Source organism: Lissotriton helveticus, chromosome 3_1, assembly GCF_964261635.1.
Source record: "Lissotriton helveticus chromosome 3_1, aLisHel1.1, whole genome shotgun sequence".
Taxonomy (NCBI): Eukaryota; Metazoa; Chordata; class Amphibia; order Caudata; family Salamandridae; genus Lissotriton; species Lissotriton helveticus.
Genome location: NC_136061.1, coordinates 1,426,439,927 through 1,426,463,917, shown reverse-complemented (window position 1 = coordinate 1,426,463,917; position 23,991 = coordinate 1,426,439,927). Strand labels below are relative to the sequence as shown.

Sequence of the window (23,991 nt, the reverse complement as noted above, 5' to 3'; positions counted from 1 at the left end):
ACCTTGCTGAAGAATGTAGCAAAGGCAAAGCTCTTTAGTTCATGGGCAAACATGCTTACTTTCTCTTACCCAAGTCAGGAATCACACCAAATAGAGTTGTGATGGGAGTGGGAAGTGATGGACATCAGGATGCAGGCAACTATGCTCCGGCCCACAATAATGATTTTGTTCATGCGGTTGTACGAGGTCCGGATATTTATCCAATCTGGAAATTGATTACAGAAAAAGACTGAAAATGTGGAGGCTAAAGCTGAGTTAAACGTGCTAAATGCAGACACCTCCGTCTGTTACCAGTTCATACGGAGGTGGGTGTGCATGTCAATCAACTATATTGGTAGGAGGGCATTGCCTTGAGGCATAAGATGGCAGATGCATTCTAGCGGTGCTCCTGGTCTGGGCCTGAAATCCTTCACCATCCGAGACATTGAGCACCCAATGCTTGAATACCAGTCCCCGGGTGTCTGCTGGTGCTGGGGCACGCAGTGGTTGTCTGAAGATCAGACCTGAGGAGGTGAAAGAATTAACATCGGGTGGTGGTGGCACTATTGCCTGCCCTGTGCAGCCGCCTCCCTGGCAGTCTCAGAGCTCTTGTGTTCCTGGGCGGGTCGGCCTCATGCTATTGGCTGCCCTTGCTTACCCCCAATCCACATCCCACCGTATGCCACACAAACTGTACTCCCCTAGTGGCGGGTGGTATGGAGGAGGGCCATGGCTGTAGTGTACCGGGACCTGTGTTTCCTACCAGATGCAGGGAAGTCCTTCTTGGTGCAGGTGCAATCCTTTGCGGATTTGTGGAGCTTACTTTGTACGTTCACCAGAAAGTGCAAGGACCCTGCTGTGTGTCTCTGCTAAATGCGAGCGTCTTTAACCAGATGCTGCTGCTGACCTTTTGGCGATAATGCCCTGCCTGTAAGGGGGGGGTGGTATGCTGCACTGGGGTTGCGGTTCCCCACCACCCTGATTGAATAGGTTACTCCTACGGAAGCCCGCACTGAATGACACCCTTTTAAAGACTCCCATGAAACAAGCATACTGGGCTTTGGGGCCACCCAGAAAAGATGAACCATCGACCAGAGCTACTCACCTTGTCCTCCTGGCAGCCCAGTGTGGTTGCAAGACCGTTTGTTCCTCCCTAGCTGGACACTGCTTGAGCTGGGGGTAAGGATGGTCTCCAACCTGTTGACCGTACTTGTAACACTGAGCTTAACATCACTCCACTCCAGATCTCCTAGAGCCGTGCTCCTTGCATGGTCAAACTACAGCCCCTCCCTCCCCCTTTGACGGCTGCCTGGCTGAGTCATTGGGTGCCCAGCGTTGGCAGGGCCCAAATGGGTCAGTTCTCGGAAAAACTGGACTTGATACTCTGTTTGTGGTCTCAATGTCAGATTTGGGAACAAAGTGGACGCAGTGGCGATTGAACCAAGACTTTTGCGTGGCGTTCAAGCTCTCATAGTGGAAAAAACACAGAAACCGCCATACCAGACCTCAGGCCCAAAGTTGTGGATCTGGAGTACGAGCTGGAAGATGCGGAGGGGTTTTGTAGATGTAACACGTTACCCAGGTGGTGGACAGGGCACCAATTCTACCACTGCTATCAAAACCTGGCGCTGTACTCCTGTTGTGCCTCACTTCTCGCAGACCGGGTATCTGCCCATCAACCCCCCTCAGGGTGGACCCCTTAGGTCAAATATAGCTAGAATACTGTACTTCATTGACAAAGACTCCGTCCTCTGCACTGCAAGGACGATATGCCTTCTAACCTTTGAGAATGCACATGTACTAATATTCCTGTATTACACTAGCTCAGTCCAGCGTCATCGGGCCTCTTTCTTGAGTATAAAACGCCAGTTGAGAAACATTAGACCAAAGTATTCACTCCTGTGCCCTGCGAAATTGTAGGTTGATTACGAACCAACAGAACCTACTTATGCGTGAAACTGTCAAGCAACAACACGCTATCAGCAGCGTGCAATTGTTCCCTTCGCATTTACCCAAAGCCTGCCCGTATTAAACACTATGCGTGCCGTGGGATGCTGTTGAACAGCCATCACTAATGCTGTTGTGCCGCAAGAGGATATTGGCCCTGACCACTATGTCCAAAATCCGAAACTCTAGAATCCGCTGCTCCATTGACGATTTGGTCAACACTTCTTCAGAGAAGGAATCGGGAACATCTCAAATGAGCACCACATCAAAGTCCCCCTCGACAGCACGCCAAACCACTGAGGACCTAATTTGACCTATAGTGCATCTTGCACTGGCCACTCTGATCGAAATGAGTGTCCCCCAGCATAGCCAGACTCCCAGTCCCTTTCAAGAGCAAAGACTTGCTGGCAGACACGGATGTGTGTTGAGTAGCATATACTAGCTGAACACAGGCCAACTACTGATCTTGTCGGAGCTGTCAGTGCTGCTGCCCCAGGCTCCCTGGATAATCAACAGAAACTTCAACTGCGTACTACATACTCCACTTGATATGTCACATCCTCCCCTCTGTCGAGCACTCACATTTCGTTCCGTTAAAACCTATCTTTTGTGATAAAAATAACAAAATTGTTTCTCATGATATTTTGATACACTGTAAATGTGTGGTGTTATGTTGGTTTGCCTGCACATATCATACTATTTTCACTTGTCAATGTTTTTTTCTTAATTGACTCATCAAAGGATGCCTGTTTGTATACCTCTTTCATGTTTATGTACAGCTAAAAACTCAGTGAAAATGTTGTCTGATAGAGACATCTAGCATCAGATACCTTGCCTTTGAATTTCCCAGGCGTCCTATTGGATCCGGCTTTTTTTTTTTTCAAGCAATACATTGCGTGGCGTTGGTCGGCTCTGTGTAGCAACGTCCGTGACGCCTCTATAGGCTCCACCTCGGCGCGTTGACATCAGTACTTTTGTTTCTGTGCCAGTTAGCACAGATCCGTGAAGAGAGCTGTCTTCTGTCACAGTTTGAGCGGCCTTTTTTCCGACATCTTGTAGAGCTTTTCTGCAGGAGGCCCAAGAAGACTTCTGGATTTAAGCCATGCTGTGCCTGTCAACGCCCCATGTCCGTAATGGATTCTCACTTGGTTTGTCTTTGGTGCCTGGAGTGTGACCATGACTCGAAGTTTTGCTTCGACTGCTGGGCCATGGCCCGAAAGCTTTGACGGATCAAACCCAAGAGCTGCTTGCGGCCCCGTGCTCTGCATAGTGTTGTTCGCCATGGAGATCTTTGCCCTGGTTGCGAGGAAAGTCCGGTCACCGCTCTGAAGTCCCAAGTCCCTGTCCCCCCACTCAAAGGGCTCGCTAGTTGTGCCACTACGATATTCCCCGGTGCCAGTCCCCATGCCGAGACTCCCAATGCAGTCTACCAGCGGCACAAGCCTCCTCTTCGGAACCCTTCCTGCATTTTAATGATGCCTTAACTGATGTCCTACCCAGCACACGGGCTCCTGTGAATAGGGCAATCACCCACTGCCATCGCCCTGCACCAGGCAACCCAGATTTCCTCACCAAGCACCCTATCTCTGAGAGCTTGAGGGTCAAGCCTCTACATCACAGGCAGTGTTCCCTTCCGCCCCGTAGGACAGGGAATCCAAGAGGCTGGATAGTTGGGGTAAGAAAATGTTTTTTTCAGCCAGCCTTGCATTGCGGTTGTTGCGCACTGCATGCCTATTAGGCTGTTACTCCCACTCTCTGTGGGAAACGGTTGGGCAAGTGCTGCCCTAGTTCTAGGATGAGGCCTGGGCCATCCTCTCCCAAGTGTTATCAAACTGGAGGGATGCGGCAAAGTTCTCCATTCCTTGTGGGCTTGACCTGACCGACTTGCTTGCTGGGGACAGTGGCTGTTGGACACCACGCCGGGCTGAGAACTTCTGCTTTTTTGGGGATGTCCAGGCTTCCTTTGATGGAAACCATCTCTTCAGAGACGAAGCAGACCTGGGCCTGGAGCACTTTAAGGACTCACAGGCTAGGACCAGGTCCTTGTGCCTAACTTTGGCCACATGTCTCCTGTCTGCTTTTCGCCCCTTTCGTGTCTACGGAAGGGGCTTTCAGCTTGGCCAGCCACAAGCCAGCTACAAAACAGCGCAAGTTCAGCAACTTCTGTGCAACAGTGTGTGGCTTGTTCTGAACCCCCTTCTAAACCATTGGTGGCAGGATCCACCATCACCTCACCCACTGACAAAACATCACATCGGACAGATGGGTTCTCAGATAGTCCAAAGGGGCTACTCCCTCCACCTCGAGACTACCCGTTCTTCCACGCCTCCAACTTACGACCGACTGGCTGAGTTTTATGTGACTTTGCTTCAGGAGGAAATCCTGTCTCTCTTGCCAGAAGTAGGCTGTGGTTTTTATTCTGGCTACTTTCTGGTCCCGAAAAAGGACAAGGGCCTTCATCCTATCCTGGATCTTCGAGCCCTCAACTAGTTCCTCAAAAAGGAAATGTTAAAGATGCTCATTCTGGCTCAGTTCTTGTCTGTCCCGGGCCCAGGAGACTTGATGGTGGTGTTGGACTTGCAGGACGCTTGTTTTCACATCTCCTTCCTGCCTGCCTATTGGCACTATCTGCGATTTACAGTAGGCCACGAGCACTTTCAGTTCACCCTGCTCCCCTTTGGCCTTACCAGCGCCCCTCGGGTGTTCACCAAGGTAATGGTGGGGATCTCAGCCCATCTGCACATATCAGTGGGTGCCTGTCTTCCCCCTATCCCGACGACTGGCTGTTGAAAGCAGGTTCTCCTCAGGCTGTTGTCTCCCACCACCAGACTACAGCGATACCTCCTGCATTTGCTGGGGTTCACTATCAATGTTCCGAAGTAACACCTGTCTCCATCTCAGACGCTCCCTTTCATCAGAACTATTCTGGACACTGTGCATTTTCGGGCTAATCCTCCCGAAAGGTGAGTCCAGGATATTCAGGCTATGTTATGTTTCAGCCTCTATCCTGGTTTTTGGTTAGAATGACTTTGAGGCTGCTGGGCCTCATGGCCTCCTGCATATGACATATGCAAGATGGTTTATGCGAGCTCTGCAGTGGGACCTGAAGTTCCAGTGGGCGCAGCATCAGGGGAACCTGTCCGATTACGTTCAGATCTTGAAGGGCACTGCGCTACAATTGCAGTGGTGGCTCACGAACTGGCATTAGGTCAGTGGCAGATCCCTCTCCCTTCCCCAACGGAGCACACAGTGGTGACGGATGTGTCCCTCCTGGGATGGGACGGCCACATGGGAGAGGCGGAGATCAGAGTCCTCTGGTCTCTGGCAGAGTCCAGGCTCCATATTAACCTTCTGGAGCTCCGGGCGATCTGACTTGCACTGAAGGCATTCCTTCCCTCTGTCAAGGGGAGAGTAGTGCAGGTGTTCATGGGCAACACCACCACCATGTGGTCCTGCACCAAACAGGGCGGGGATGGGTCGTGGACCCCATGTCAAGAGGCCCTGCGCCTCTTGACATGGCTGAAACATCAGGGCGTTGCTCTGGTGGTTGAACACCTGGTAGGTTCACTGAACGCCAGGGAGGACTAATTCAGCCGCAGGTGCATGATGGATCACAAATGGCGTCTTCTTTCTGAGGTGGTGCAAGGTCTCTTCCAACAGTGGGGAGAGCCTTGGTTAGATCTATTCGCACCGAAGAGAACGCAGCACTCGCTAGGCGACACTTTTCGTCACGAGTGGAGTTGCGTCTGTTGTACGCCTTTCCGCCTATACCACTTCTGCCCAGAGTGCTGAAGAAAATCAGGCGTGACTGGGCCCAAGTCATTCATGTGGCTCCAGACTGGGCTCGAAGAGTTTGGTATCCTGAGATACTCAGTATGATCATCGATTCCCCCTGATTCGACTGCCTCTTCGGGAGGATCTTCTGTCTCAGCAGCAGGGGACGATCCTCCACCCGATCCTGTCCAGTCTCACTTCCTTGTGTGGAGGTTTAGTGGCGGAAGTTGATTCCTTTCGATTTGCCTCCTGAAGTCTGTGATGTCATTCTGGCAGCCAGGCATCCCTCCACTAAGTTGGTATACTCCTGCAGGCGGTACAAGCCTGTGGCATGGTGCACAGCAATAGCTGGGGATCCCCCTTTCTGCCCCTCTTTCAGAAGTCTTTCTGTTCCTTCTTTCTTTGGCCCAGCAGGGTTCTACTGTGGGCGCTATCAAGGGCTACCTTTCTGCTATTTCAGCCTTTCTTAAACTTCCTGATCAGCCCTCTTTTCAAGTCCCCTGTTATAAATAGATTCAGCAAAGGCATTGCTCAACTTTTCCCTCCTATTCCTTTCGTAATGCCTCAGTGGGACTTGTACCTGGTTCTCACATGTTTAATGTACGCTCCCTATGAGCCTCTTCACAACTGTCCTCTTCGTCTGTTAACTTTGAAGACTGCTTTCCTGGTTGCCATCCCCTCTGCTAGGAGAGTGAGTGAGCTCCAGGCTCTTTCTTGCAAACCTCCTTTTCTATCTGTCCATTCGGAGAAGGTTGTGCTCAGAACACGTCCATCCTTTCTGCCAAAGGTTGTCACTGCCTTTCACATTGGGCAGAGCATCACCTTGCCCACCTTCTTTACGCCTCCTTCCAGAGAGGAATAGCGGCTCCACTGTCTGGCCTCAAAAGGTGCGCTCTCATTTTACTTGAATCGCACACAGTTCCGGGTTGATGACGAGCTCCTTCTTTGCTACTTGGGTGCTAAGAAAGGTCGGCCCGTACACAAATGGACTATCTCCTGATGGGTCGTCTGTGTATTGAAGCCGGTTATTCTTTGGCAAAAAAGGAGCCTTCTGTGGGGCTGCGCTCCCATTCCACCCGGGCGACTGCTGCCACTAAGGCATTGGGACGTGGTGTCCCCTTACAAGACATCTGTCAGGCAGCTAAGTGGGCCTCGCTGCACACTTTTTCTAAGCACTATTGCCTGGACAGCCAAGTCCGGAGAGACGGCTTCTTTGGCCGTTCTGTTCTCCGGGACTTCCTGGTGTGATCTTGGTTTGCAGACCCACCACCGGAGTTGGTATTGCTGGGGTATCTATTCTATGGTCAGGAATCTCACTAACTTGTTTCTTTCAGATGAACAAGTTACTTGCCTTCAGTAATGATATATCTGTAAGAAACATTAGATAGTGATAGATTCCTTACCGCCCCACCCATCCTCCCCGTACTGCGAACTGATTTCTAGGGTTAAGGTCATCCCTTTTAGGGCCCTAGTTTCAATGTACCAGTGGCCAGTATCTTGCATGGCTCTGCGTTCCTGGCGCGGAAATTAGTGTGCAGAACTGACATCCGCGCGCGAGGCCGGCGGCTAAGTAGCTGCCGCAATGTCATCTCGGCGACCACGACGCCAACGATGGACCCGGAGCCGCACAACGCCACCTTCCGACGCGCAGGGGTACTGCTGACGAAAATTTTCTGGATCCAGGCTGACGCCTTGGGGTAATTCTAAGGTAAGGAATCTTATCACTAACTAATGTTTCTTACAGATATATTGTTAGCGAAGGTAAATAACTTGTTCATTATTTCACTGTGTAAGCAAATATTGGAAATAAGTCGACAATTGTCTTGTTGTTTATTACACAGTAGTTTGCAGCATTTTTAACTTTTGTTTAGGTATGTAAAAGGGGGAGATCTGTTGTGTGCTGTAATAACATGTCATTATAGTTTGGTTTTTAAGATTGTTGTAGCCTCTGTACCCACCCTAAATGATAAGAAACCAACTTACTCTGTGTTGCTCCTTTAATGGATGCCTACGACCTCGCCCACTCTCCTGGTCAGTGATGAGATTTCTCTAGCTTTTCACTTATAGATAAAATTGACATTTTTGTCTGGGTATGTTCTGTAGGTATTGAACTAACGTAATCATGTCCAACATATCAGCATGTCTAGAGACCAGCCTGAATTGGTAGGCCCCTATTATCAATGTGTTGTCATGCAATGGGATGTGTGTGCTGTGTTGAACTAAACCCTTGTTCCGTGCTCCCGATACTAATGCCAAGGCTCGAGTTGAAGAACTGTGGGTAGTGAGAGAACCTTGGGTCTCTAGGCTCACTGTTATTACTTGTTTCTTTATTGATGGAGAAACATGTTTTCCTTCACCTGTCCCTTAGGTGGCCTGGTGTTTACTATCCAAACCGAACATTAGAAAGGGGGAGTGGGGAGTGGGGAGTGGGGAGTGGGGAGTGGGGAGTGGGGAGTGGGGAGTGGGGAGTGGGGAGTGGGGAGGTGTGTGTGTGTGTGTGTGTGTGTGTGTGTGTGTGTGTGTGTGTGTGTGTGTGTGTGTGTGTGTGTGTGTGTGTGTGTGTGTGTGTGTGTGTGTGTGTGTGTGTGTGTGTGTGTGTGTGTGTGTGTGTGTGTGTGTGTGTGTGTGTGTGTGTGTGTGTGTGTGTGTGTGTGTGTGTGTGTGTGTGTGTGTGTGTGTGTGTGTGTGTGTGTGTGTGTGTGTGGTGTACATACGTATACGCGCACGCATAAACGCACAGGAAGGGACTGAATTATGTGAAAGAAGTAATTAGTGTTCGATGTAGTAAAGGCTAAGTGAATGAGCACTATTAATTGTTTAGCCAGTCTTCCATTAAATATGTATTTAAATACTGAGAAGTCATTCAAGTAGTTGCACCGGAATGGCAAGTTCGTAAATGTACTCATCATGCTGCGGTCTTCTATTGTGTGTAATTTTATTGCATGATTAATAAAAATCATTACAAATATCAAATAAAAACTCCCAATTAAATTCACAATGATGCAACAACCAAAATAGCTATAGATGCAAAACACAATTACATTTATAGAACAGATTGACATGTAAAAATCATCAGGCACAGTAATGAGTTTAATTTGTTCTCAGTAAATGGATTGAGTGATTACTTTTTTCCCCAACTTTTGTGGATAATTGAGGGGGAAGTATTATTTTTAAAAAAACAGTGTAGCTGGGAGAGTGTTCATTTTTGCCTAGCAGGGGTTTTAACACTGTACGTCTTTGTTGAATGAGTAGTAGGCACAAGCATTGAATATTACATACGTTTTCCTTTATGGTGCCACAAAGCAGACCACTTCCAGTGGCCTCTTTATAACTGTGCCAAAAACGGCTTAACTCCAGCAGAGGTGTTAACACTTGGCTGAGCCTAGGACACTTGTCACAAACACTTTGTGAAAGGAGATGTTAAATATGCCTGCTTTTTAAGGTTTCTCGAGCTCACCAGGCAGTGATTAGCTGACGAGGACTGATGTTAAAATTCTCTTGTGTATAGTATTGCAAAAGTAAATTCTGTTTCTTTTTATAGGTGTAAGCTGCTGCTGATCTAAACATACTTGTGTACTTTCTTAGTTCGTCTTCGATTACAAATGTACATATTTTCCATTGAAAACTTTTTTTTTTAAACTGATTTTATTAGTCTGCACAGATAAAAATGCAAAGCCCCGAGCTCCGGAGTCTATTGCACACATCACTAGAGCAAGTATAGCATCGTCAGACAGTTTCATAAAATACAACCCCCCCCCCCCCACCCTCCAGGTTGCGCTGCTGCCGTACTCTAGTCCACTAAAAAAACGTAATATACACATTGAAAACACTCCAGTTCCATAGGAGCACTACCGACGTACTCCAACCACCCCCTACAGTTAAAGTGTCAGAAGGGAATCACTCTCCGGTGGGGGGTCCAAGTCCAGCCCCCTGTAATCAGCCCACCTTTTCCAAATCCGAAAGTGCTTACAGGGGCACCCCCTGGCCAGGAAAATGGGCTGCTCCAGTCCCATGCAAAAGTCCATGCAGTTCTTCCAAGCGGCCAGAGGCGGAGCCAAGGGTGCCTTCCATGCCCGAGCGATATCGCGCTTAGCTAGGGTGAGACCAAGCAGCAACAAGTGACGTTTGTAGAGATTCCCCCCAACCCCTTCCATAACATGTAATAATGCCAATTTCGGATCCCTAGGCAGCTCCCATGCCAACACCTCTGATAGGCAGCGGAAGACCCCAGACCAGAACCTATGCAACCCCGAACATCCCCATGTGGTGTGTAGAAGTGTGCCAACCTCTGACCCGCAGTGCAGGCAGTCTGGAGAACCTATCATACCAGCCCTCCATAGACGCTCCCTAGTGAAGTATGTACGGTGAAGGTATTTGAATTGTATGAGCCTCAGGCGTGTGGAGATCGCCACCCCCCTGGGACTCGCCAGTGCCTCCATCCAGTCCTCCTTCCCGAGCTCCCCCACATTCCCGGCCCATGCCGCCCGCAGCTTCTGTAGGTCAGGGGAACAATGTCGCACCAGGGACTGGTATATGCGGGACAGTTTTTTTGGCTGGAAGCTCCCCCATAAACAGTTGGGCCTCGAGTGGGCTAAAGTCTGGAAGAGAGTATCAATTCCCGTCAGATACGGTGTCAGAGCATGTCGGAATTGGAGGAACCGAGAGAATTGAGAACGGGGCATCCCAAATTCGTTCCGCATATCTAAGAAAGACTTCAAGGTATCACCCGACATTACATCCCCCCAAAGAGGAGATACCTATTGCGTCCCACCCACCGAAACCCCTTAGGGTCTCCAAGTGGGGCAAGCGGCCGTTGCTCCAAAGAGGGGTCTCCCGAGTAAGGACATTCCACCATTTCATCCTGCTCAGCGCCTGCCGCCAGATAGAGAAGACCACTTGCGTGGCGGATGAAAGACCCCACCGAAGCGGCGCCGAATAGAGTAATGTGTGGATGGACGACGAGCCCATCAGGTGGCGCTCCACCGCATAAGCTGGATCACCCCTGTCGCCGTACCACCAGTCATTGAGGACCAAGAGATGCGCTGCCTGATAGTATGAGAGGATATCTGATGTGGCAAGGCCCCCTGTGTATGTGGACCGGAAGCATGTCCGGAGCGCCACCTGTACGGGCCCCCCCCCCCTCCCACAGAAATACGCCCAGCGCCGAGTTGACCTGCTGAAACCAGCGGGGTGGAATAGGGTAGGGATGGTTCTGCAGTTGGTACACAAGCCGTGGGAGCGCCACCATTTTGAATATTGCCGACCTCCCATAAAGAGACCATGGCATACGAGACCACACCTTCAGATCCGCCCGTGTGCGATCCCAAATCAGAACAAGGTTACGAGTCCGGGAGATGCCCACACTCTCGGACAAATAGACTCCCAGGTACTTCATCCCCCCCAGCAGCCAATTGTATGTCCACCACCCACTCATCGACGGGCCGTCCGTCGCCCAGCACCCACAAGGTGGATTTACCCGGGTTCACATACAGGCCGGAAGATTCCCCTAAAATCTGCAGGATGCGCAGCAGGCGCGACCCCGACCGATCAAGGTCCGTGAGAAGAAAAGCACATCATCTGCGTACAGCGCTATTTTATCAGTAAGGCCGGGGGACCATCGGAAGCCCTTGAGCTGGGCGTCAATCCGCACCCACGCAGCTAAAGGCTCCATGGCCAGCGCGAACAGATACGGGGAGAGGGGGACACCCCTGTCGTGTACCCCTCTGAACTGGAAAAGGCTGAGAAACTGCTCCCCCAACACGCACGAAAGCAGTGAGATCAGTGTACAACAGCTGTACGTAGGCCAGAAAGCGAGGACCCAAGTTGAGGCGGCGTAACAGGGCAAATAAATACGTCCAGCTCAAAGAATCAAAGGCACGATCCATATCCGCCAAGAACAATGCAACCGGTTCACCTAAACTCCTCCAGGCAGAGATCGCAACCTGGGCCCGCCTGATATTGGTATGGTAAAGAGTTTTGTACCGCGCTCGGCCACCGTACGGTTTCATGGCGCTCGTGAATAATGCGGGGGAGGCTGGGACATGTGTTATTTACTCGGAAGCAGACTGAAAAAGATACGTTTTTAGCAGCTTACGAAAACAACCATAGGTAGGACAATGACGGATGGCCGGTGGAAAAGATTGTGCCGGGTCGCCCTCCGGGGCATGAAGCCCGCCTGGTCCGGGTGGACCAGGTTGGCGATATAAGGCTTGAGCCTGTTAGCTTGGGCCTTGGCTAAAACCTTGGCCTCCGTGTTATGTAGCGATATTGGGCGGTAGGACGCGTGGCTCTCCGGGGGTCGGCCCGGCTTCAGAAAGACCACCACCTCTGCGTGTATCCAGTCCGGCGGGAGCACTCCACTCTCCCGCGCCTCCTCAATTACCGGATGCAGACGGGGGCCCAGCTGCGCATGAAATCTCTTAAAAAATTCACAGGAGTACCCGTTGGGGCCTGGCGCCTTACCGGGGTTCAGTTCGCCCAAGGCTGTGCCCAGCTCCTCATCAGTTAACGGCTTGTCTAGTATGTCTCGGTCCTCGTCAGGGACCGACCGCGCGGGGAGGTCATCTATGAACCGCTGAACGACCTCATCTATGAACCGCTGAACGACCTCATCTATGAACCGCTGAACGACCTCATCTATGAACCGCTGAACGACCTCATCTATGAACCGCTGAACGACCTCATCTATGAACCGCTGAACGACCTCATCTATGAACCGCTGAACGACCTCATCTATGAACCGCTGAACGACCTCATCTATGAACCGCTGAACGACCTCATCTATGAACCGCTGAACGACCTCATCTATGAACCGCTGAACGACCTCATCTATGAACCGCTGAACGACCTCATCTATGAACCGCTGAACGACCTCATCTATGAACCGCTGAACGACCTCATCTATGAACCGCTGAACGACCTCATCTATGAACCGCTGAGCGACCTCATCTATGAACCGCTGAGCGACCTCCTCTATGAACCGCTGAGCGACCTCCTCTATGAACCGCTGAGCGACCTCCTCTATGAACCGCTGAGCGACCTCCTCTATGAACCGCTGAGCGACCTCCTCTATGAACCGCTGAGCGACCTCCTCTATGAACCGCTGAGCGACCTCCTCTATGAACCGCTGAGCGACCTCGGCCAACAGGCACTCCTGAGGTGTGTAGAGCCACTCATAATATGCGGCAAAGCTCTCCGCAATAGCAGACGGCTCAGAAACCGGGGATCCCGCCGAGTCCAACAACTGGGACAGCGGCTGGGCGTGGAAAGCGCCCTGACATAGGCGGTGGAGCATCCTACAGGATTTGTCCCCCCACTGATACACCCGACTATGGGTAGCCAACCAGGCCTGTCGTGCCTCATCAAGTAGGACCGTTGCATACTGCTGCTGAGCCAAAACTAATTTTTTCCGTCCTATTGATCTACCACCCTCCTCCCACGTTCCAATACTACCAACTCCGCCTCCCGCCGCACCAGATCCCGACGCCTCTCCGCCCGGGCCGCCGCACACCAGGAGAGATCCACCCCACGCAGGGTAGGTTTCAGGGCTTCCCAAAGGGTCGTCGGGGAGTCAACTGAGTCATGGTTGGTCGTCAAGTAATGGTCAATTTCCTGAGACATATGTTCTCTATAATCAGTCTGTAGCAGATGCCATCCAGACATGCGCCATCGAAATGGGTGCCTGGCAGGGCCTACACGAAAAGTAAGGGCCACCGGTGAGTGATCGGACAGAGCCCTCGGTAGGATGTCCGAGGACACGATCCTCTGGGCCAGTCCCCTGGGGACAAATAAGTAGTCCAGCCTGGAAAACGAGCCATGCACAGAGGAGAAATAGGTGTGCTCTCGGTGCGTGCCATGTCCATACCTCCAGACGTTCACCCAGTCCAGGCCAGTAGCGAGGGCACGGAGCCTGGTGGGGGGGGGGTCCCTCCTCGTCCACGCCCGCGTCAGTCACCCCCCCTCCGCCACCGATCCATGAGTGTGTCCATTACATCATTCCAATCCCCCCCGACTATAGCAAGGGTATCCGGCATTTCATTCCAGAGGGACATGACCTTCTCCGTCGGGGACCACTGCAGCGGGGGCGGGGCATAAATGCTACCAAGTGTCACCCTGTCGCCCCCAACCCTCCCTTGGACAAAGATGTACCTACCCTGAGGGTCGGACCAACTCAGTTTGTGAATAAAGGAAACTGCGATGTATAAGGGCAGCAACCCCCCGGGAGCCCCTCGTGAACCCTGCATGGTATGCATGTGTGTATCCGAAACGTTGTAAGCAAAGCGCCTTTGTACCTAATAGGTGGGTCTCCTGACGCAGTAGAGCATCTACCCCGGCCCTCTTGGCATATCGGAGAACCGCCCCCGCTTCACTTTATATAACACCCCCCACACATTCCAACTCAAAATACGTAGTGTGCCTGGAGCTACTCGCCCCCCATCCTGAACAGTCGACATTGGAAAAGGGCACTGCATGGGCAGCGGAGGCCCCGACGGTCCAGCATGTAAACATCATCGTGTACAGGCAGCAGCAAAATAAGCGCAACCAAAGCCACCCCCCCCAACATGGAAGTACCTGTCGCGGTCGGATCGCGGCATGGCCCCCAACGGGGGACCGAAAGCCACCCCCTCCAATGGATCCCCTGAACATAACCCATAACTAGGGAGTCTCCAGCCCTACCCACCCACTCTTACAGGGCAGGTATCCAGCCCAATACAGGGCACCTGAGTATTCCAAGAGCAACCATAGAGTTCAATGTGTAAGTCGCAGTCTTCATTTCACTCCACCCGGCAGCCCCTGCTCCGGACCAGGCTGCGGGGACGCGCATCCCGCACAAGATGCGCGGCCAGACCCGCATCTTCTATGACGCCTCCGTTGACTTCTCAGTCCCTCACGGACCTCTCCACTCGAGGAAGAGTCAGTCGCCTCTCAAGGGTGCATTGACCCTGATTTTAACTGTCTCGTCTGTCCATTGAAACACTTCTTCCGGGGAATGAAAGAATAGCGTGCGGGACTTGTAGATGACACGCAGCCTCGCGGGATAGAGCAAGGCATATGGAAGTTTGAGGCCACGGAGACGGGCCTTGGCTGCTAGGAACGATTGCCTCTGCTGCTGAACCAACTTCGTGTAGTCCGGAAAGATGAGGATCAAGCATAAGCGGGGCCTTCACTCTCGCCTGTCTCAGGATAGCGTCCCGGTCAGAGTAATTTAAGAACTTGGCGATCAACCTCGGGCGCGCACCCACAGGAGGCTTCTGCATGAGGGCCCGATGGGCCCGCTCCACAACGAAGCAGCGGGAAAGAGTATCCGGGGGGAGCCAACCCTCCAGCCATTGGGCCAAGAAGCGTTCCACGTTGTCCCCCTCGCAACCCTCCGGAAATCCAACAAAGCGCAGGTTGTCTTCCACCTGCATGGCCAGGCCCTTCTGTAGCTTCTCCATCGCCGCCATCTTCTTCTTTAGCACAGAGACGTCCTCTTCCACTTCGGTAATGCGGGTCTCCGCACTGGTAAGTCTCTCGACCGCGTTCCAAAAATCTTGGCAGAGCAGTGTTACATCCGCCCCAACTGCTCCAATCTTAGCATACAACATGTCTCTGTGCTGCGTGATCGCAGCCAACAACGCCGCATTATCCGGGGCCGGAGCCTGCGACCCGGCAGTGCCGGACGCCGAGCCGGCTTCAGTAAATTTGGCCAGCGTCCCTTGCTTAGAGTGACCGCCACCCGCATGGCCCCGCGTCATGGGCAAGCCCAGGAACAGCACTAACCTCTGCACGAACGACGGTCACTGTCCGGGACCCGCAGGTCAGCAGAGGCCCAGGCAGGCCTACCGATTCACAACAGCTGCCCACTGGCCCACTCGACGCTGCTCTTCAGATAGCAGAGGCGGGAGAAGAGTTGCTGGGCGAGGCGCCAAGTCCCCCCCGCGCCAGTCCAGAAGTGTGAATCGCAGGGCACCCTTCGAGCCCATGCACAGGACCCCACCGACCACCTCCAGGGCCCGACCTGACCCCCGTATCTCGCAGTCAAATAGTGCAGGTACAGTGTAGGTGGTCAAGCACAGGCAGGTCCTCCAGCTAGCAGCGCCCACACGGTCGAGCCTCAGGGCCCCCAATCCAAGCCACAGGCATACAGCGCCGCTGTTGGCCTCGGTGTATCTCCAGGGGGGGGGCCCCCAGCACGGACACCATACCACTGGCCCCACAGATCAGCACACGACTCCCACCGGGGCCCAACCTAGCCCCCGAGCTCCCAAACCTCCAGGGGGCCTCTGCCCATCAGGGCCACGCCGACCACAGGCAGGCTACACTCACCGCAATGCACACGGTGCAGTCAGGCACTCGGGATCGCTCCTGCCCAGCCAGACCACACGCGGCGGGGCCCCCGACACTCTCCTCAATCACAGGGCAGTCCAGCAGAGCCCCCAATGTGTCTTCGTCTGCAGGCCTCTCCAGGGAGCTCGGTGGACCCAAAATGGCGGCCGCTCCCGCCGGCCGCCGCCAGAGCCGGCTCCCCCCGCTGCCCTACCGGGCGCCGCGGCACTTCCCTTCGCCCCCCCGGGGGTGATGACAGGCCCCAGGCACAGGATATTGGCGCGCTCAGTTCTGTGTACCGCAAGTAAGCCGCGCTTCGGTCACCACCGCCTCTCCAGCTCCCGGCCGCCCCAGCCAAGCACATCCGGCCCGGGGAGTGCCAAAATCGAGGCCCCGGTCGCAGGCCCAGCCGGACCCGGCAGGCCCCTCCACTTTACCGGGCCTCCGCTCGCCCACGGAGCCGCCACAAAGTCACAGCCGCCGCCGGATAATGCCCCCGGAGCGGGGCAATGTGTCACAACGCTGGCTGCCCTTGGAAATGCTCAGGGCCAGGATCTACAAGGCAGGATAATAGCCGGCTGGTCGAAGCTCGCGCTCTACACGACCGCCATGCTCGCTGGCTAAGCCAGGCCCCTGAAAAATCTGGGTTTTTAAGTGATCTGATTGCCTGAACACATTGCTGACGATGCAGCAGAAGCGTTGGGACTTTTATCAGCTCACTTATCCACACCAACCACTATATATTAATCGGAAACATCACTCTAATGACTGGCCCATAAGTCATTATCACACAGTTTGCAATATCAAAGGTCCTCCGATGAACCTTTTGTAGAGCTAAAAGGGACTAAATAATGCGAGACTAAATGCTATTTCTCCATGAGCACCTACAATGAAGACCTACGATAAACATTGATGATTACAATAATTATCCAAATAACTCTGTAATAAATACAACCACTATTCTTTTGTATTAGTGTTTCTTGTTATGTCAAAAAAGTTAATGGTCCGGTACAAATTAAAATGACATTATTTGGTTAATAAAATACATTCACAATAAACATAACCGTTCTTTCATGAAACGTCAGAACATCCGGTGTAGAGGAGTGAGGGGGAGAAAAACATCAGTGAAATGATGTGCAAACTCTCTAGAATGTCTCTTAGGATCAGCAGGTATTGCCAGCCAGAGAATCTGGAATCGGTACGGCATGCAGCATACCTCGAATGCAGGACGGGTCACCAATCTTGTCAACGAGCCGAGGAACACTTTCCCACAGGAGTCTTTATAGTACGCTATTCCTTTCTTCTGCTAAAATGTTGCATTCCCTCTCTTTAGCAAGCGCCTCTATTGGTTATTCACGATGGTGTGACAGTCTGACAGTGACTTTACTATTTTCTAAACACTCTTTGTTAGAATATTGTATAATTTCCAAGAGAGGAAGAGGAAAAGAACCTCGTTAAAAATGTATCAAGAATATTATAATTTAGAAGTTACATTCCTCATCTACATATCTCGCCTAAACTAGAAAGAATTCTAAAAGACTCTTAGAAACAGGCTAAATATCTGCACTCTAAGGAAGCATTTGCAACATTTGAAGGACAGGAGCACGGAAAGTATATCCTCTAACAATTTCTGAGGCCCACATTATTTTAACAAAACCAAGAATAATTTCTAAAAGCCTACACTACTTTCACGAAGAATTAAACTGTTTCTTTTTCCGTTAATTTTTTGCTGCATTTAGGAAGACAGAATAACATTCAGTTAGCATTATTCTCATTATGTTGACTAAGAAAACTAAAACTATCATGCCTTATGCACATTTCACGTTATACACTTCTAGTGTTATATTAGTAGTCTGGTGCATATTATTAAAATGCATGCATTAGAGTAGATTTCTTTGAACAGATTTTATTTTCAAAAATCGTGCTCCATCACTGCTCTATCTCCACCAGTACCCAGTTTAGATTGTTTGAAGATCCCTTTAGTTGTAAAGACCCTGGACTTGGCATCATTGCAATTCTGAAATAGTCGACAGGGCAATAGATACTTGCAGGATAGCAGTTCTAGTTCAGTCGTATGAAACTTGAGCATTGTGGCCTAGATCTGTAAGAAGACATGAGTGGCAACTCCATTTGGGAGGGTGAAGTGTCAAGATGGCTTTCATTGCTCCAATACCACTGCAATTTATCTATCTATCAATCAAAAAAGCTTTATTCGGTACAATGTACATGAGCATAAAAGCAATCTAATAACAATAGTAAAAACATATTACTTGCACATCCTCACGATTATTTACAAAAATACAGTCCATTTTTTAGTTAATAGTTCAAGAAAATCAATATAGTAAAGGTTCATTAAGATTTTTTTTAAATCAGTAGTCTTAAAAAACCTCTCGAAGGTGCATATAGTGTAATTTATCATTGTTGTGAAAATCATGTTTTTGAAAAATGTTACATGCTCCCTCAATTTAGAGACTGAGAAATCACTCACTTGCTCATCTAAGTGGTGTTTGACTTAAGAGAGCAATCTTAATGGAAGCCCAATTGAATGTTCTCTGACACCTTTTTTGTGAGGATAGTGTGTTAATGATTCCTCATGAACAGTAGCCTTTCTATTAAAAACTCGATATTTTCCCTGTTTTTAAATCTGCCCTTATTGGATTAAATGTATAGAAAATGCTTGTTGGTCCATTTGTTGCAGTTGAAGATTTCTGGTGGTCACAGCACAGACCTCCTGCTCAGTCTGTAATTATTTTAAGAAAAAATCCTAACCTAGGTGTTTTTATGGTCTGGCTTGACAGCACAGCTGTCACCAAACAATTATGTGAGAACCACCAGAAGAGGGGCTTTGATTCCTCCCACATGTTAGGCACAGGAGCACGTTTTGATTGGTTAGAAGTTGTGTGCTTTCCACAAAAAAGTGCTTGCCCTCCACACTGCTGTGATCCTTTTTTTATTAATCAGTCTGCCTGAGCCTGGACTGTACGGAGCACACACATGCCATTGTAATGCGATTAAAGTGTATCATAACTAGATAACTTATGGTGTTTTTCTCGGACTGCCTCCTCCTACCTGTGCAGCTGCTATTCACATACATGTATTTTTAGGTCTGGCTCAACTGCATTCATAAACCAGTCTTGTTGGCATTGCTACTGCTTGTTTTTCATTCTATCCCCGTTGGTGTTTTTACATTTATCCTACAGTTAGAAACCTGTTCGAAGAAAGCTTTAACCAGTTTCCTTTGTGCCACCATTATAAGCAAATGCACCCTGTATACAATTATTTTCAACGCTTAAGAGCTCATTAGAGAATAATCGGCAGCTTGCATAAGTCTACACCATGAATGACTTAAATTTGATTTTTAAGTCTCATATTATTCTGTCACTTTAGCCTATGCTATGTGAAGATATTGGCTACTGTAAACTGGTCTTAACGATGCAAACCCAGACCAGCAAGGACAAAAATTGATCTGCAGCACTTGGGCCAGTGGCCCTTAAGCGCCACGGTGACTGGTGCCTTGCCCTTCACAGTATGTTTCCATATGTCCCACTCCCTCTTTCTCTGTAGCTCCCTCAGAATTAGTACTCCAGGGACTATGGTATTCTTTAGATATTTTCCATCTCCCTGTGGATCAATAACTCAGAAGTTTCTGACGCATGAGTCAGTCTTACAGCCGTTATACATTTTGTATGTTTTATTCAATATTAAGAAGGTTGTCAAACACTGCACTCTCAACCCTTGGTATGTAGGAGAGAGGTGACAGACCGCTGGACATGGAATGGGAGGCCATATTTGCCGTCGTGGAACTCTAAAGGTTAAATTTTTAATATTTGTCATACACATTTATTAGAGGACATTTTTGCTAAAATGTAAAAGCTGTTTACTAAAAAAAAGTTTTTTTCTGAAAACGGTAGGCTGACGTGTGTGTACAGAAACACTATTTACGGAATTGCATAGTTGTGCTTCTTTCTTCCCCTTCGCCTGCCCAGCGCCTTGACACCCTCTGGTGTAAGTACGCTCTAGGAATTTTACCCGGTCCAATCAATTTTTTGGCACAGTGTGTATTTCCTAAGTATTTCAGTCTAATATTTGTGTGCACGATATGTTTTGCAGATTTAGCAACGCATGTTGCTGATTTTATGCCATTGTTTTCCTTGGTGCTGTATTTGCTGCAGCGTTGGTTATGCCAGATCTCATGGGAGGTATTTTATTTATGTATTTTTAAAGCTGCAGTCGCTATCGTGGATTTCGAGGTCTAAGCATTTAAGAGCTTTGAATCCAGCACTGATATCTGTGCATGTAAGACGTTTGCTTGGTCTGAGATTGGAGAAATGCGTACTTTTCTATGTGTGTCTTAGAACATTCAAGTAATCAGCTTCGAAGTGGCAGGATGGGGAGAGTGGAAGTAGGGAGTAGGTGTGAACTATGATGTTCATACTTTTATAGAACTGTAGGATCCCATTTAAAAAGAAAAAAATCCCAATTTATTTGATTTGCCTGTGAAACCTATGTGTTTTTGGGATCTTCTCTGAGGAATTTGGCTGAACAATTCACAGCAAACCCCAGTTATTAAACAGGCATTTGCAATGCAATAGGTCTCGCATTTACGAGAGTTTGAGTTATTGGCATTGTAAATGACAATGCCTTTTATTTGTGTGTTTTTTTAAAACCGATAAATAAGTCATTGTCATTTACAATGGCAATAGCTTAAACTTTCGCAAATGCAAGACCTATTGCATTGCAAATAAGTTAGGCGGTCGTGCTATGAATTCTTTATTTTGTATTTTTAAGCGTTAGGAGAGAGCGTGTCCTGCCTGCAACAGAAGGCAGGCAAAGCTTTTTGAGAATATAGAGTTTGGAGGAGTTGATTAAAACCTTAGGAGCACCAACACACGTAACAGGGGGTGTCCTCATGGGAGGTTACAAAATGAGACAAGGTGGAACTAAGGAGGGACTACTAGCCTATTGACCAATGGACAATGACACAAGCCAATGAGAAATATGGGTGGATAATCAAGTCCATACCAGAATACAGCATGCCTCGCAGAGCAGCTCATGTGCTGCCCAGGCTCGACCTAAAAATGGGGATATTCTCACAGAAAAAAGCTTTAGTCTGCATGTTAAGCGAGGACATGTACTTTGGTTGAAACAAAGTCTGAAAACTCTCAGCCCGAAAGGTAGCATCAGTTAAGCTGCAAATAGAAAATACAATTTGAATAGCATGAACAATTTTAAAAAGGTCTCATATAAGGTCAAACCAGGGGTCTGGTGGTTCAATTACAAGGATATTTTCAGGCGGAATACTATTTTAGAATTACCACTGGTTGAAAAAGGCCTTAAAATATGATTTTTGGTACGTATTAATTTTTCTATCAAAGAAACCATGTTGTTGCATTTAGCCAGCTAGCAGTAGAAGGCCCAAAAAAAACGTACAATGTTGTGATAGATTGAAGGGTGTGATGGTGGAGAGACATGAAAAAAACCCTGGAAATATGCTATCCGGTGTTTAAACTATAGGACATAAATTAAATTTGCTGACACTCCTGAATATATAAATATGTAAGGTATGACCGAGAGAGGTCTGTGCTCTGCCAGAAGCCTCACCGAAGTTAAACATGATCAAAAAACCTGCAAACAAGGCATTGTTTAGGCACCATCATATAACAGACCAAGATGGAATTCTTCACTGGAAGTGTCATACTGCTGTCGAGAAGGTGGGCAGGTAGACACTCATGACTGGCTAGCACTACCATGGTCCAGTGTTTCTGGAAGGCAGTAGGAGACTAGGACTATCACTGGGTTACACAGAGAAAGAAGGAACATTTGCACCCAGGTAAAAGCGAGGAGCAACCGTAGGGTTTGCTAAGACTTGAAAAATGACTGCATAAAACAGAAGTACAGAGTTGACATTGTGTGAAGAAAGATGTGCATGCCTTGACAAATATAAAACCAATATGAAACAAATATACGACTAGCTTATTAATTGGGCTATGAACATTACTCAGCAAGTAGAGGTCAATGACTTTATTGAAAAAGTGGTTTTAGCACTTAAAGAGAAGAGACTTCGCATTAAAAGAATTAAACAGTTTAAGTCACTAGCTATTGCCACTTCAAGGAGCGATGAGAGGACCGTAACTTCGCTAATAATAAAAGGAAATTCACCCTTTAGGAAAATGGTCAGACTCTTCCAGAAGACTGCTTACTAAGATAAAGCTTTGACACAATCGGAGAGTCCCCCTCTGTATTTTGGTCTTGTCCACTCACTGGCGGTACTGCCTGCATGAGTTCAAGGCTATAATACACCTCTAGATATTAGTGTGTCCAATTGCTATGGTAGATTTCCACACAAAACTCTGAGTCGACAGACCAAAGGCAAATGTTAACTCAGAACTATTTTTAGTATGGCAGCTTGGCAGTCACGGAGTAGCTGGTCATTCACTCACATCACAGCAGTAAAGACTGCATGCTTCTTTAGATCCGTGTCATGCAGATATATTTGGACTCCTTTAGTATCCACAAACTTTCACCAGAAATTTAAAAAATAAAATAAAAAACTGTCCACAAAATTACACCCCGGACAACAGGCATACCACAATTAATGTAAACTTATCACTAAAAAGAAGATTAAGGATAAATTCGAAATAAACTAAGTTTAAGTTTTCCATTACATGAGCTTCAGCTTCCTAAAAAAACCAAAAGGTACGCCCTAGAGTAAATTCATGACCAGTTACAGGGGTGTGCATATGTTGAGAACGCTCTGGAAAGTAAGAATCTAAAAAGTAAGTTTATGAAGAGCTGCTTTACACCAATGCTGAATGTATAAAGAACGCATCCTATTCTGTATAAAGTGATGTAAGGTTGATAGTAAACGTTTCAGTTATACATACTTTGGATGCCGATGGGTATTTTTGGCTACTCTGGGAGGTATGCAGAAAAAATTGTTACTCGAGAAAAAAAATCTGTATGTGGAATGTAAGCGCTATTGGGATCTCTCGATCGTTACTGGAAATTCTGGACATTCTTTAAGCCACTGCTGCATAATAACCAAGCTGGCTCCATGGAGCCTACGGGGGGCGTGGGGGGAGAGAAACTGAAAGCGCGCGATGCGCACGCTGCCAGCCTCCGGGGGCAGGAGATGTGCACGCGTACGGCGTACACATCTCCTGTCTGCGCGTGCCATCTCCTGTCTGCGCGTGCCATCTCCTGTCTGCGGCAGTAATAGTTTTGCATGTGAAGCAGCGCATGCGTTGCATTCGCACGCGAGACCTAAAAACCTTGGGAGGGTGTTATACACTGTTCAGACTAGCTAGAAGTTCAGTTGAACGTTTTTTTAATTTAAATATGCTTTTTACTTTCTTCTGTTCGCTCACACAGGTTCCATCAATTTATATTCTCTAACCCACGCATCTGTCTCTAGCCAAGAGGCTGTGTGTTTGTTTCTACAAGGGTGACCGGTCGATCTGAGCGGCCCTGAGGATGAATCCGTTTTCTTGAAGTTGGTGATCGGGTGTTCCAAGGAAATTTGTGGCGTTTATTCTTCTAATGAAAGTGCAAAATAGTTTTTTTTTTTTTTTTGTGGTCTCGCCTGAGACAGAGACATTTAGTAAGTGACTGTTAAAAGTGCCACCAGATGATTTTGCTGGCCTACAGCTTGCGTTCACAGCTGCCATCTGTGTTTTTATTGCTGTAATCATGCTCCTCTGCTTGCGCTCCCCCTTCCCTTCTCCCCCTCCCTCTTCGTCAGTTTCATTTGGGTCTTCGATCACTGTGAATGCTCCTGCTTCCACCAGGCGCGCACACACACACACACACACACCACCAGCCAACCGTGCACGCTTCCACCAGGCACACACCCCTCCAGCCGACAGTGCACGCTTTCACTCCACACTTGTAAATTGCGCCTGCACCAGGCACACACACACCCCCAGCCGTCGGTGCCCGCTTTCACTGGGCACGCGCACCACCAGCTGTCGGTGCACGCTTTCA

At 49.0% G+C, this 23,991-nt stretch overlaps 1 protein-coding gene across 2 annotated transcripts in view; it reads left to right on the top strand.

Moving 5' to 3' along the window:
- Window positions 1-23,991, top strand: part of EPB41L5 (erythrocyte membrane protein band 4.1 like 5) — a 1,262,314-nt gene that overhangs the window by 135,056 nt on the left and 1,103,267 nt on the right. The gene's annotated exons all lie outside the window — the stretch shown is intronic.